Consider the following 15,739-nt stretch of genomic DNA (forward strand, 5'->3'; position numbering starts at 1 on the left):
TTTATAGCTGTGAGTTGCTGGGACGTGTGTTCAGTTATCCGCTTTAGCTCTTGGATCCTTCTATCCAACTTCAGTTTTTCAGATTACAAGGTTTGGACATTTTTAGTTTTTTCGTATTCTGCTTCCAGTGATGCTCGGGTAAGGCTCAGGGTGGCCTTCAGCTCATCATGCTGCTCAGCGGGGACACACTAGGTACTCAGTCGCTCCTGTAGCACTTGCTGCTTTCCTTTACCCAGCTCTGTTTTTAACGTGCAGACCTCTCGCTGAGAAACTTCTTGCTTGCCGATGAGGGTTGAACGTCTTGTTGGGACGCCTCAAAGAACCGTTTCCAGTCAACACTCTTTTGGTCTGACTCACTTGGATTTCTGCTTATGGCGGTATTGGTAGCCTTTGTCATACCAAGGCTAGTAGTCACTCCTGTGACGATTGCGCCAAGCGCTCTGTGTTGTAGTCCACCTCTGGTCTTTTCTGATGCCATGGGGTAAACTTTCCCTGCAGCTTCTGTTGCACACGCAGGTTGTCCTTTCCGCGGGACCACATAGGAGTCCTCATCGTCCTCTTCTGAACTGCAAGTACTGTGCTGAACCATAGAAACCCAGCGCGAACCATGCCCCACAGAAAAGTTACATTCCATTGGTTCCGCGTTCCGAGGGCAAACTGCGGCCACATGTCCAAGTTCATGGCATCTGTAGCACTCTATATACCTTCCAAAACTGGGTCGGTGTTTTGTCTCCAGTCTACTGGGAACAACGAGACCAGAGTCCCTCCTAGGTGCTGTGGGACTTCCTATTCCTTTACGCAAGTCAATGAGTCCTTGGGGATTCCTATTCGGTTTAACAGTCTTATCGGACCTCCTGGAGTGCAGGAAGCGAGAACCTGGAGCTCTCATCTGGACATGAACTCTTGGAACATCTCTTTGGCAGTCAAGTAACATTTGACTAAAGCGACCAACTGTTCGGCGTCTTTGGGGTCACTCTGGCTCACCCACTTCTGGATAGTGCGGGGGAGACCCCTCAGGAACCGGTATATAACGACTCTTTAACAACTGCAGCGATGGAACATACCTCAGGCTGGAGCCACATCCTTGCAGAGTGTACACTGGCGACACACTTTATTCGAGCTCGGCGAGTCCCACGAATTCAGGTATACCCGGGTGTATTGAGGTTTGTGACTGTTTTCTGCCCGAGTATATTGGGTTATTTTCCAGGCAGGGATTGAAGCATTTTATTCCCGCTGGCTGCAATACTGCACAGTATATATATATATACTGCATTACAATTCATGAATTTATGCCATCTGGTAGACACGCGAAGCATTGCAGCCTATTAAATCCTAATCATTATCATTTAACAGATCAGCCGCCCGTCAGCCAGGCATGAACCCAGGCTGGGAAGGCAAACGCAACGGGGCTTGTCAGAGGTGAGGAGCGGCGCATTCCAGGTATCTGCCAGGTACATACTGGGTATTTGCTCGAATAAAGTGTGTCGGTGCAGTATAAGATTATAGAGTTGAGAGCGGGGTGTCTTCTCTAAATCAAACCCAAGGAATGGAACCGTTGGGCCCGAACCGCGAGGGTGACCCCTAGCCGTGCCATAATCTCTGCCTTCAGGGTGTCATAGTCTTTAGCTTGCTCGGGTTCTAAGTCATAATAGGCTTGTTGTGAGTCACCCACCAGGAAGGGAGCAATTATTCCCGCCCACTCCTCAGCTGGCCACCCTTCGCGTACTGCGGTGCGCTCGAAGATTGACAGGTACGCCTCAACGTCATCGTCCATCGTCATTTTCTGAATGAGGTGCGTTTTTACCTGTTGAGCGACCTGTGGGGCCACTTGAGGTTGGGCTGTAATTTTCTCTCACAACACTCGGAGCTCCTGGTGTAGGCTAAGTTGCGCCTCATTTTGCTCTTCTTTTATCATCTGATGTAGGGACAGCGCCATCTGCTGTACTAACGCAGCCGTACTTTCAGTTTGTGACTTTGTCATCTGTAGTAAACTCTCATTATAGGATTTTGACATCTCCTCTTGGATCTTTGCCAGTTGCTGCAAACCCCGCATTAATATTGCAGATTTTTCTGTTTGTTTATACTGAAGCGAGGTCAGAAATTCCTCCATTTTCCCCTTTCACTGCCTTGTGGACTGCCCGCGTTAAACTCCACCAATTGTGACGTCTCAGTCCCAGCGTCGGATCTTTTGTCCAGATCAAAGGCAGGAAACACTGTACTTTCTAAGCAGGGGTTTATTTACAGGGTATAAAGTAGGTACAGGGTTAACTCATAACACAAAACAGAAACAAAAGACCTAACTCCTTCCAGGAGTACTGACTAATACTGCTTAGTCCCTAACTAATCGTGGGAGAAGTAGACTCTTTCCCCACTTTACCCAGTGTACCTGCAGCAGGTCCCCTTTCAGTCTCTCACAGGGCTGTCTGTGTGTGCCTTCCCAGATCAGTATAGCAGCAGCATCTCTCACCCTCTCTGTATAACTCTCAACAGTGTGTGTCTGGCAGCATGGGGGGGGGGGTGGGGGGAATCTCTGTATCACTTTCTGACTATACAGTCTAGGCTAATTAGCTCATTAACTCACAGCTGAACAGACCTTTCCAGAATGATTAACTCTATGAGAGCTGTAATGTCCCACAACTGCCCCATTCTTGTCCTTAGAGGGCAGTGATGGCATCACAGTATGTATATATATATATATATATATATATATATATGTGTGTATATAAAAAATGGGGATTTTGGAACAAAGGGGGAGTAAGCAATTTTGGGTGTAGTACTCTCTAAATCCACATTTTGTCCTTACCAATCAAAAGGTGGATTTATAGATACATTCTATACCCTAGTACTAAGAGATTTTGAAAATCTTTGTTTAAGCATGCCTATAATACAAAGGAAGAATTTACATTCAAATGAACAACGAGCCCTAAAAGAACTTAGTCACGAGGGTAATGTAATTATAAGACAAGCGGACAAAGGAGGAGGAATAGTATTGCAAAACAGGGAAGATTATATAGCGGAAGCCAATCGCTTATTGAATAATTATGCATTTTATACTATATTGGATCAAGATCCTATGGTAGAATACCAAAAACAATTCAAATTACTGCTACTAGAGGCTAAATCTCAGAGTGTAATAAATAAAGCAGAATTTGATTTTTTATATAAACGATACCCGAGAACACCTGTGTTCTATCATATACCCAAAATACATAAGGACCTAAAAAAAACACCAGGAAGACCTATTGTTTCGGGGGTGGAGTCAATGACGTCCAGCGTGTCCCAGTATGTAGATTATTATCTACAGCCCATTGTGGCAAAACTAAGATCATATATTAGGGACACGCTGCATGTCATCGACTCCATCTCTGAAATTCCATGGAAATCCACGTATATGTGGGCCACATGTGATGTGGCCTCTCTATACACATGCATAGATCACGAAAAGGGAATACAGGCAGTTAAACAATATTTACAGTTAGAGACACAATTAGTTACCATTCAAAGAGAATTCATTGTTAAAGCCATACGTTTCATTCTGGAACACAATTATTTTTTGTTTGAAGATAGGTACCATCTACAGGTCTGTGGAACGGCCATGGGCACCAGGTCTGCCCCCAGTTATGCTAACCTATACATGGGACTGTGGGAGAGTATCCATGTGTGGGGTAATGCTAGGCTGGGGGCCGGACTGGTGTTCTATGGCCGTTTCATAGATGACCTGTTGTTTATTTGGGACGGTGAAGAGAGAATTGACAGATATTTTTGTGTCTTTTAATACCAATAACATGGGTCTCCAATTCACGTCCGAAATAAACAAATCTACGATCACTTTTCTTGATTTGGAACTAGGTATAAATTTGGATAATAAGATTGTCACGAAAACCTATTTTAAAAAGGTAGCCATCAATGGATATCTACATAATGTCAGCAACCATTATAAAAAATGGCTGGAGAACATCCCCAGGGGCCAATTTCTCAGAGTCAGGAGAAATTGTTCTCTAGACCCTGATTACTTGGCCCAGGGGGATGTTCTAGTGAAAAAATTTGTGGCAAAAGGAAATAAAAATGAAATCATTCAAGATACATTTAGACAGGTAGGTCTACTAGATAGACGGGAACTTTTGGAAAAATCCAAATCAAATACCACTACCATACAGGGTAGACATGGTAGAACAATGACCAACAATTCCAATTCCCCTTTCTTTATCCCACAATATAACAATGGTTATTCCAAAATTAAATCTATATTAAACACACTTTGGAACATCCTGTTGAATGATCCGATTATTGGTAATACATTGCCTTCAAGAATACCAGTAGTCTTCCAAAAAGCAAGAAACATTAAATCTATACATGCACCTAGTAGATTAAAAACTTCAGGTACTATGCATGTAAATAAAATAGACAATACTGATGGCAACTTTTTATGCAAACGTACAAGATGTCTAACCTGTAAACATTTAAAAACATCCAATATCATCTCTTCACATTCAAATGGGTCCATACACACAGTTAAGGGACACATTAACTGTCTGTCCAGTTTTGTAGTATATGCTATCATGTGTCCATGTGGTATCCAATACATTGTGAGGACTGCACGCTCTCTAAGTAAGCGGTTTTTAGAACACTGTAGGAATATTATACATGGCTTACAGACACATAGCTTGTCTCGCCACTACAAACTAAAGCATAATCAAGACCCAGCCACACTATTAGTGATGGGAATTGAAGCTATTAATTCTGGTTTACTAAGTGGCGATAGACATAAACTCCTAAATTTACGAGAAACATACTGGATCTATGTCCTTAATACATTGAGTCCATTTGGTCTCAATGACTGCATCGACATTAGTACAGTAGTATAAATAGGCGATTCCTTTCCATCATAGATAGGATTTAAAACCAGAGACAGAACATAAAACACAGACAAAGCTCAGTTTTAGCACATCCAGTGAAACTCATACACGGTACAGTGCCTAAATATATATGTATAAATATCTATTAAGTAAAATGGTCTTTTAGTTTGACATTTTTGGCCAAAATCGTTGTAAGCCCCTGAGCCAACTTCACGGCAGACCACAATTCAGGGGTCCCTAACGCTAATATAAATTCTTAGTAACCTGTGTAATAACAGGAAGAATGATTTATAGTAAATCTGTCAATATTAGTTGCAAAGTTCTAAGTCTGATTGAAGCCTTTATTAACCTGTACATTACCAGGAAAAGCACTCTGTATTAGAGTTGTCACAACCATCCTGCAAGCAAACAAGTTCCCCTGTGTGGAAGATGCTATGGAGTGAGCCCTTAACCATTTAAATGTGGGAGGGGGTGAGCTTCAATTAAGTAGGAGGTTGCCACCCTCCAAACAGCCAAGACTAGCTGAAACACAATTGTAAAATATACTGGACACTTAACAAGCTCCTATTGAACCCCCAAAATAACCACAACATATATATAAGCATATGAGTGTCACAGAGGAGTGCTACTGAGCATGGCAATATATATTTAAAACCAGAGACAGAACATAAAACACCGACAAAGCTCACTTTTAGCACATCCAGTGAAACTCATAAACGGTACAGTGCCTAAATATATATGTATAAATATCTATTAAGTAAAATGGTCTTTTAGTTTGACATTTTTGGCCAAAATCGTTGTAAGCCCCTGAGCCAACTTCACGGCAGACCACAATTCAGGGGTCCCTAACGCTAATATAAATTCTTAGTAACCTGTGTAATAACAGGAAGAATGATTTATAGTAAATCTGTCAATATTAGTTGCAAAGTTCTAAGTCTGATTGAAGCCTTTATTAACCTGTACATTACCAGGAAAAGCACTCTGTATTAGAGTTGTCACAACCATCCTGCAAGCAAACAAGTTCCCCTGTGTGGAAGATGCTATGGAGTGAGCCCTTAACCATTTAAATGTGGGAGGGGGTGAGCTTCAATTAAGTAGGAGGTTGCCACCCTCCAAACAGCCAAGACTAGCTGAAACACAATTGTAAAATATACTGGACACTTAACAAGCTCCTATTGAACCCCCAAAATAACCACAACATATATATAAGCATATGAGTGTCACAGAGGAGTGCTACTGAGCATGGCAATATATATTTAAAACCAGAGACAGAACATAAAACACCGACAAAGCTCACTTTTAGCACATCCAGTGAAACTCATAAACGGTACAGTGCCTAAATATATATGTATAAATATCTATTAAGTAAAATGGTCTTTTAGTTTGACATTTTTGGCCAAAATTGTTGTAAGCCCCTGAGCCAACTTCACAGCAGACCACAATTCAGGGGTCCCTAACGCTAATATAAATTCTTAGTAACCTGTGTAATAACAGGAAGAATGATTTATAGTAAATCTGTCAATATTAGTTTAAAAGTTCTAAGTCTGACCATTAAAGACCATTTTACTTAATAGATATTTATACATATATATTTAGGCACTGTACCGTGTATGAGTTTCACTGGATGTGCTAAAACTGAGCTTTGTCTGTGTTTTATGTTCTGTCTCTGGTTTTAAATATATATTGCCATGCTCAGCACTCCTCTGTGACACTCATATGCTTATATATATGTTGTGGTTATTTTGGGGGTTCAATAGGAGCTTGTTAGGTGTCCAGTATATTTTACAATTGTGTTTCAGCTAGTCTTGGCTGCTTGGAGGGTGGCAACCTCCTACTTAATTGAAGCTCACCCCCTCCCACATTTAAATGGTTAAGGGCTCACTCCATAGCATCTTCCACACAGGGGAACTTGTTTGCTTGCAGGATGGTTGTGACAACTCTAATACAGAGTGCTTTTCCTGGTAATGTACAGGTTAATAAAGGCTTCAATCAGACTTAGAACTTTGCAACTAATATTGACAGATTTACTATAAATCATTCTTCCTGTTATTACACAGGTTACTAAGAATTTATATTAGCGTTAGGGACCCCTGAATTGTGGTCTGCCGTGAAGTTGGCTCAGGGGCTTACAACAATTTTGGCCAAAAATGTCAAACTAAAAGACCATTTTACTTAATAGATATTTATACATATATATTTAGGCACTGTACCGTGTATGAGTTTCACTGGATAGGCTAAAACTGAGCTTTGTCTATGTTTTATGTTCTGTCTCTGGTTTTAAATATATATTGCCATGCTCAGTAGCACTCCTCTGTGACACTCATATGCTTATATATATGTTGTGGTTATTTTGGGGGTTCAATAGGAGCTTGTTAGGTGTCCAGTATATTTTACATCATAGATAGGATACAGAGGTCAGGATTGAACATGTTTCATGTTCCCTCTGTATCGATCTCATGGAGGTTTATTCTTGAAGGTCATTCTCATCCACAACAAACATCATATATGTTAACACGTAAATAATAAATATCACAACCACTTAAATCACACATTTATTCACAATTATAAATTTAATACAGTCACTAGTTGACAAAATATACATTCAATATTGGTTAGGCAAGATTTACATTATTGCACTCAATATTTATAGTAAAATATTGTTCATAAGCACACATTTTTATTCATAAATCACATACTTTATTATAAATTCATATATGTTATAACATTTATTTTATAGAGCACAATATTCACATTTTATTCCCTATAACCAAGAGTGATTTGGGGATTGCTGTATGGCACATTCTTGCCAGATTGCGATGCCAGTGACCTCGGATATATACCTTCGGTCTCTTGTAGTTTTTCTTTCTATCTGCAAAATATAAGATACATTCATTAAAAATATAACAGGACACATCCAGCATAGGTTATATACCATCACCTCTTAATATACTGGACATTAATTAATATCTGAATTTTCTCGCGGGTTTCTCTCCCTGCCTTTGACGCGTGGTCATTGACTTCTCTAAGACAAATGTAGCCCTGGTAAGAAATTGGGCTTTATGTCTTTCCTCCTACTGGTGTAAGTCCTGCTAAGGTTTCCCCCACCTCAAGCCCTGCCCTGAGTGGTGGAGGTAGGCTGCCTGACTCTGTGTCTGAGGCAAGAGACACAGGAGAGGGGTATGCTGACATCATGAGAGGCAGGGCTGTCTAAAATTAGTCTTGCCTGTTCCTGTCAGTGACAAGCAGTTCTGTCCTGGGTTCAGAGGAGTACAGTTGAGTGTGTTCCAGGAGAGTGCAGAGTTGTAGAGTGATGTATCACATTTGGAGGAGCTCAGGAAAGCCCTGAGTAGAGCTTATAGAGCTGTGGTGGACCAGTGCCCCTCACCCTGCTTAGGGGGTGAGGGAAGAGTTGGCCCCACCCTGAGTGCCTGTGACTTGGGGTGGTGGTAGGGAAACAACTGAGAACCCCCAGACCATCCTGAAGGGGTACAGTCTGGAGAGAGAAGACCTGCTGTACCTGATTACTGCTGACTGCTGTGTGTTGCTGTGGACAATAAAGAGCTGCTGCTACTTGTTTTATAAGAGACTGTGTGAGACTGAAATCTCTTGCCCCAGACCGGGGTTCTCTGGAAGGATTTCACCCTACCCTGATAGGGCTTGCCAGAGATGGAGGCGCTGCACCACTAGAACCAGAGGAAGGCATGTACCCCAGAAACCTGTCCCTGTTGTCCCCCATACCATCGCGGGAGACTCAGGCCCTCCTGTTTCTCACAGGTATGCACCACCAAGACACATGTAGCCAGACCTTAGCACACCCTAGGGGGTCTGATCTGCGACTGGGGGGGGGGGGTTGGGTCTGAGGGTTACACAAATATGAGATATTTAGCAAATCAAACTAAAATTGTCATCTAATCTTTTATTCTATTCAAAAAAACATTTCTGTATAATCACTTAATGATCATATTAGTATCATTCAGTTTTGATATATAATTAATCACTTTCCTAAATGGTCTTCCTATACTAGCCCATACTTGAAGGATACATCAATCATTTTTGGTTGATGTGCATTTCAAGTAAATAGGTCGATCCATAAGTAAATATTAATGTTGTTTTCCTTTTTTCTCCTTTTTAGATATTTAGTCTATGATTGATTATTTTGTTATAATGTTGGTGGTACATAGATATGTGTACATGTATATATTGCTGTTTAGATTTATGTGTTTGCATTTGTAGACCTGTAATACAACATTTTCATGTCATCATGCAAAGAAAGTAATATTAAAATACACCAATTACTAAATTCAGGTGGTGTGCATGTGCACATACATATATCTACATGACTTGCTAATTGTAATTGTATAGATATACATGTGATCCATGATTGTGTATACACATACGGTTTAGATGTTTTTGTACCATTTCATGATATACTTAATCCAATAATGATATCTGTTATGATCTAGTTGCAATTCATTTTAATAGACCTATATGATAACATTCAAGTTCTAAGGTCAATTAATCAATTAACCTTTATATGCACGGTTGCCCAATTAGTTGGTATATGTGATTGGATCACATGGGTATATATACTAATGATGAACATTCACTATCCATCCCCTGATTAAATCACTTGATGTGAAGAAACTAGTAGGGTGAATTGCTAGTGAGAGCAAGCAAACACCATACCTCTACATTTGGGACTCAAAGACATTGATGCTGACAGCTTACTCCTCACGGTTCCTGTTTTGGTTTACCCGGTCTGGCACCCATTGCACATATGAATTGTTTCCGGAGGACACTAGGAGATGTGACACGATATCTGAGTTCCTGCTGGACAGTGGCTCAGAGGGGTTTTGATTGTGTCCTGATCGTGTGCAGTGGAGAGGCGTGTGAGCGGAGAAGCTCAGTTCCTGTGTTTGGTGCATGAGTATTGCTCATAAAACACTCTTTTATTCATGTTGCTTGTGAGTTTTAAATTGTTGGACTCTTTTTTGTATATTAAATGATATTATTTTACATATTGCACTAGGATCGGGCGCTCTCTTTTTTCATTTTTATAGATCTACTGGGAGGTTGTTGGTTCCACGTAGAAGGCTGCCACTAGCCTGCAAAGAGTGCTATTCTTGATTTGAGTATACATTTTTTATTCATCCATTCATGGTTTTTCATCCACATTGATTTTTTCCAACATTTTTTTATCATAGCCATTTTTTGATCTACTGTATGGTTTCATAGACACTAGCAATTTTTTTGTGTAGGATATTTACGTTTATTTATATGTTTGTTCGTCATTTTTCATGTTTTTAAAGATCTCTGCTATTTGAAAAAGAATATAGTTAATCATATTTCAAATAATTTCTATATGTTAAATTCACAAGTGTATATAGATCCCAACAGCATTTATATACTGTCTTTTTTGTTTGTGCAAATTATTATGCTTTGATGCACTGTTTCACTTTCTATGTATGCTGGTGCATTACAGTGTGTCAGATACCTCAGGTCCCTTTTAGTCAAGAGCCACCTGTAGCAATGTTTGCTGAGAGTGTGACACAGCATTTATTACCAGTTTCGCTATTTGACATTGTCTGCATTATGTATTTTTGTTGGTTTTTAAGGTGTCGCTTCCTGACAGGATGCATACAGTAGAGTCATCATTGCATTATCATTTCTTACACTGTGCATTAGGCGTTATATGGCTGAGTGCTTTCAGCATTTATATATTGACCTAGATTCCAGTCAGCTATGTCATCCACACGTGTGTGTTTATATGTTTTATTCCCTCACATTTTTTTGCACATTTACGGTGAGCACATCAGGTGTTTCACATGTTTCGCTTAATTTGCACTTACAATGTGTATTTTGCACGTCCCTGAAATAGTTAATCTATCCAGGTATCAGGTCCAGATCAGTTTAGTCCTTGCGCACTCTCTCCGGTTATCCAAGATATCGCTGGGTCTGGCAGACTTATGTAGTCTCTCAGCAGTAACATTATGCAATTCCTGAGCCTTTTGCGCATGCCTAAACACATATCAGGTAAACAAATATAGAGTTAATATATTCAAAATGGATGCTCTTTACCTGCTGATACTGTGGATGCATGTCACATAGGCAGGTGAGGCTTGTTAACTGTGATTGGTTTTGTTGAATTGCACTGGGGTTTGGGGTATATATATGTATTGTGCACTGCATTCAATTGCACCAACTTGAGAAAGGTCCCACTGGGGGACCGAAACGTCGGTTTTTGTGTCTTCTATCAAATATAGAACATTTTTGATTTACTTACCTGCGTGCTGTCCCTTGATGTCGTGTTGCCACCGGTATCGTATGGTGTGTATATATATATATATATATATATATATATATATATATATATATATATATATATATACACATACACAGTGTGTGTATGTGGTGCTTGTATACCTTAACTTGGGGACTCATGCTACAAACATTCACACTAGCCTCTATTCAATCTGTTGTGAAGTCATCGTTCCCATGGTGCAGATGCATTTTTACTCCATTCTAATGATTTTGACTAAAATATTTTCCAGCAAAAGCTAGTTTGACATCATATTGTACAGGGGCCACTGTGTTATGTCACACTCTGCTACAGAACATTTCTTTATACTGTAGTTGGTTAAAAATGATATCACAGTTCTTTACTGTGACAGGTTTAGAAAGGCAGCACACCAAAAACCTGTTTGTAGATGATGAGTCCAGCAAGGATCTGATTAATGGCAGCTAGTCAGTTAACAAGTCTCCACCTGGCTCATTCAACAGGGTTAAAGGTGTACTGCACAGGGTTGTCTTGAACACAGAATGACTGTGCTGCCAGCAAGATCCACGGAATCAGACCCTCTATTGCAAGACACAGTGGTCACTAACCCAGATCCAGAGACAGGTATAAAGAGCCCCCTGTTTACAGGTACCTCTTTTGATTTTGGGTTCAGAGGATGGTAAGAGGCCTATCCTCCTAGCCCTGCAGATAGGGATTGGGAAGTGTGAGTACAGTAGGACCTTACAAAGGGATAGGCTGTTTTGTTTATTTGTATGCTCCCTTAAAGCTTTGTTGTTTTTGGAAGATAAGTGCTAAATAAAAGCCAGTTTATTATTTCCCCCAAATCTATGTCTCTCCTTGGTTATACCTCTGCGCTTGTCTCCAACACTTACCTTTTCAGAGCATTCTACATGTGCAGTAGGTACAGAATAACTGTGCAAATTATTTTAAGAATAGTTATAAAACCCAAATCCAGAATGTAACCACTGTGCTCACACTACAGGAATGAAAGGAAGACAAACAAAAAATGCCACAATTGTGTAGTGTATAGTAAATGGAACGAGTAATAAAAATCTGCCCAAAATGCAAAAGTGTGAACAGAGGCTTACAATAGTTTTGAGGGGAAAACAAGACTATTTGTCTGGTGGTATTTCGATCGGTGTCAGGCATTGCAGACTTCTCTCCGCAAACACTTCACCAAGCATTACTGCCATCCCAATCCACTTATGAGTGCCTTTTAAGCCTTGCTTTCATTACCATTCTAGGCCACGCATTTTGGCTGTGTGTTCAGACCTCCAGTTTCTCCACACACACTCCATGATGTCCTTACACATTTTGCCAATCACGAGATACATCCTACATTTTTATAATATCTGGCGTACCCAGTGTTAGATGTGCCAATAGGCCCAATAGGCCCAGGCCTAAACCAGCAGAATCTGGGGGAGGAAGATTTTCCCTGCTTTAGTGATGTCACAAACACAGTCCTCAGGCTTGCCGTCTCCTCAGAGCCTGGATTGGAGGAGACGGATGAATGGGCGGGGCTACAAGCAACTGCACAGCATGGCAACAATGTTTCAAATTTCTCTGCGCCATGCTGTGCAGTTGCTGCTTGTGTGAGCAGGGAAAAGAGAGCAGCATGCATCCAGCTGCAAAGCCACTAAAGTGAGTGAGTGAGTGAAAGAGGAGGGGGGCGGGTGGGAGGGAAGAGAGAGATTCCGTTTTGGGTGGGAGAGATTCTGTTTTTTGGGGGGGAGGGAGAGAAGAGAGAGATTCCGTTTTGGGGGGGGGTTGAGAAGAGATTACGTTTGGGGGGGGAGAAGAGAGATTTCGGTTTGGGAGGGGAAGAACAGAGAGATTCTGATTTGAGGTGGGGAGAGAGAATTTCCGTTTGGTGGATTCTGTTTTTTGGGGGGGGCAGATTCTGTTTTGTGGGGGGGATTCCGTTTTTTGTGTGTGTGTGTGTGTGTGTGTGTGTGTGTGTGTGTGTGTGTGTGTGTGTGTGTGTGTGTTGGGACGGGGGTTGGGGTTCCCCAGAATTTGAAAATCATATTCTGGGGTTTCCTAACCAAAGAAAGGTTAAAAACCACTGTGATAGGAGGCGCATGCGCGACAGACACGAGTATGGAAGTCTAGATAACTAGCTCCGTGCCGCGCGTACAATAAAATAACATAAAACACCCCAAAATCACCCAAGTACGATTAAAAAAGCTGACCAGCACTGTCGGAACGTGCGGATATGGCCCTGAAAAAACCCGCGAGTCAAAAGCGGGCCAGGAGCGGGAGAAATGGCGCCGGTTTTAAATCCGGACACTGACACGGAGCTGGAGGGAGAGGAGGAAGGGGCCTGCAACCCAGCGTTTCTGCCGGTCAGGAGATGCGACTTCGAGAGACTTTACAACGACTTGAAGTCTCTCCTACAAGCGGACATTAAAGAGGTCAAGAGGGAAGTGGGCAAACTGGGGGCCCGGACAGACGTACTAGAGACCAAGGTAGACCAGACCATCAAGGCCGTTAAAACCAACGACAAAAAAGTAGGGGAACTTCAGCGACAGATTGAGGAGCTGAAGGACCGCCAGGAAGACGCCGAAAACCGGGAGCGGAGGAATAATATCCGTATAAGGGGGGTCTCCGAGGAGGTAGGGGACTGCGAGGAATACGTTACTCGCTGGATTGAGTCCTTGCTACCGGAATGCCCACCGGAGACACGGGTCATGGACCGCTGCCACAGAGCCCTCTGCTCCCGACCGCTACAAACGGAGAAGCCCCGGGACATCATACTCAGGCTGCATTACTACACCACAAGGGAGGCGGTACTGTGCAAAACCAGGGCCTTAACAGCAGTAGAGTTCGAGGGCCACAAACTCATGATCTTTCAAGATCTGTCCCCGACTACACTAAAGAGGTGTCGCAATCTACTACCTGTCAGAAAGGTCCTACATGACCAGAATATAAGATACAAATGGACCTTCCCATTCGGTCTGATGGTGGCGAGGAACGGGAGGCCCATAATGATGAAAGACCCAGCAGAGGGGCCGGCGTTCTTGGCCAAGCTGGGCCTGAAGTGAGCCCCAACAGAAGCGGCAGAGAGGGAAGAGACCCTGGAGCCGGAGTGGAGCGGGGGAGCAGGCCCATCTAATGCCAACGGAGGAAAGAAGAAGTGAAAGCCACGACTTCAGTATTTTGAAAGTTAATAAAAAGTTAATCTGTTAAAAGTTGCCTCGCCTGTTTCATCCTGGAAATGGCCAAAAACTAAGGTCACATAGACGTTACAGCTTCAGCATAGAGGGCGAAAGGGAGAACAAACTCCAGAGGGGCCGCAGTAAACCTCCCAATCAACCCTACGAAGAAAGGGACTCTATCGCGGAAAAAAGATACGAAATTTACCTTCAGGCCACATCTGAGGTGAGGGGGGAAGATGGCGGGCACGATGGCATCTCACTACATCCAGCTTGAGCCGCAGGACCCGGAAATCTGGAAGAGGCGGGAAGCGAGCGCGCGCTCCAACCTCCACGCAGCAGGATCAATCTCAAAATGGCGACCACCGGAAACCGGAAGCTGTCACCATCAGGGCCCGGACGAGAGGACGCCATCTTGGAGGAGGCAGAAAGGGGCGCCATAGGCGCGTGAGGCAATAGAGAGCGCGCGGACAGCAGGAGAAAGCCCCCGAGGAGTGTCCTGGCCGTTGCCGGACGCAGGGACGGAGGCAGCAAGCTACACAACGAGGACCACTACGAGGAGATTGGGAGACATCAGGAGTGGGGGGGGCGGGAAGGAAAGGGCAGTTAGTGAAAAATTTAGGAAGGGAATAGCCAAAAGCTCAAGGAGAGGGGGGGGCACCCACAACTAGGGGGATAGAGTAAAGGGGACTGTAGAACACATATCCGCACTGGAAAAGCCAAGAAGGGCACGGGGACAGGAGATAGTAGGGGCGAACAAAAAGAAAGTGAGATACCTGATTAGATACGCCGCCGAGTTGAAGGTGGAGGAACTCTAAGGAGCAGAGGATAGCGTAGTAGGCAGTACAGGACGAGTAGCGGCGGCCAGCCTTTCCAGGGTTAAAGCGGGCAAGTGGAGGCATCCAAAAAGTTTACCACACACAGTTTTAGGGGTGAGGACAACGCGCGGACACGGGGTAGGGGAGGAGACACATACCCCGAAGTCAGCATGGACCTCAATCGGGCCCAGAGGGGCAGGGACCCCACGGGCACCAATAAAGTCCTTTGGGGGGCAAGAGAGAGTGGTAGAGGGGAAACCATGCGGGTTGCCCCCCTGAAGGCACTGGACTTGGCTGGGGGACAGGGAGGTCCCGCAACCGACGACAACCTGTTAATGTTTTCTGTGTTATTGATTATATGTTATGTTTTCCCCAGTGTGTCCCTGGTGTGCCGTGCCCAGCCCCATCCCAGCCCAATCCCCACCTCCCAGGAAGTGCGAGAAAGACGCCGGAGACAACGGAGGCGGCGACGCTGAACACAAGAGTCCGAGGGATCAAAGCAACTCAGACTGAGGCCAAAGAAAGCGAGTCAGGACACCCATAAAGTTTGATGAATAAAGAAATAAAGTGTATCTCACATAATGTCAAAGGTTTCAACAGCCCCGCGAAACG

Source organism: Ascaphus truei, chromosome 3, assembly GCF_040206685.1.
Source record: "Ascaphus truei isolate aAscTru1 chromosome 3, aAscTru1.hap1, whole genome shotgun sequence".
In the NCBI taxonomy this organism is placed as follows: Eukaryota; Metazoa; Chordata; class Amphibia; order Anura; family Ascaphidae; genus Ascaphus; species Ascaphus truei.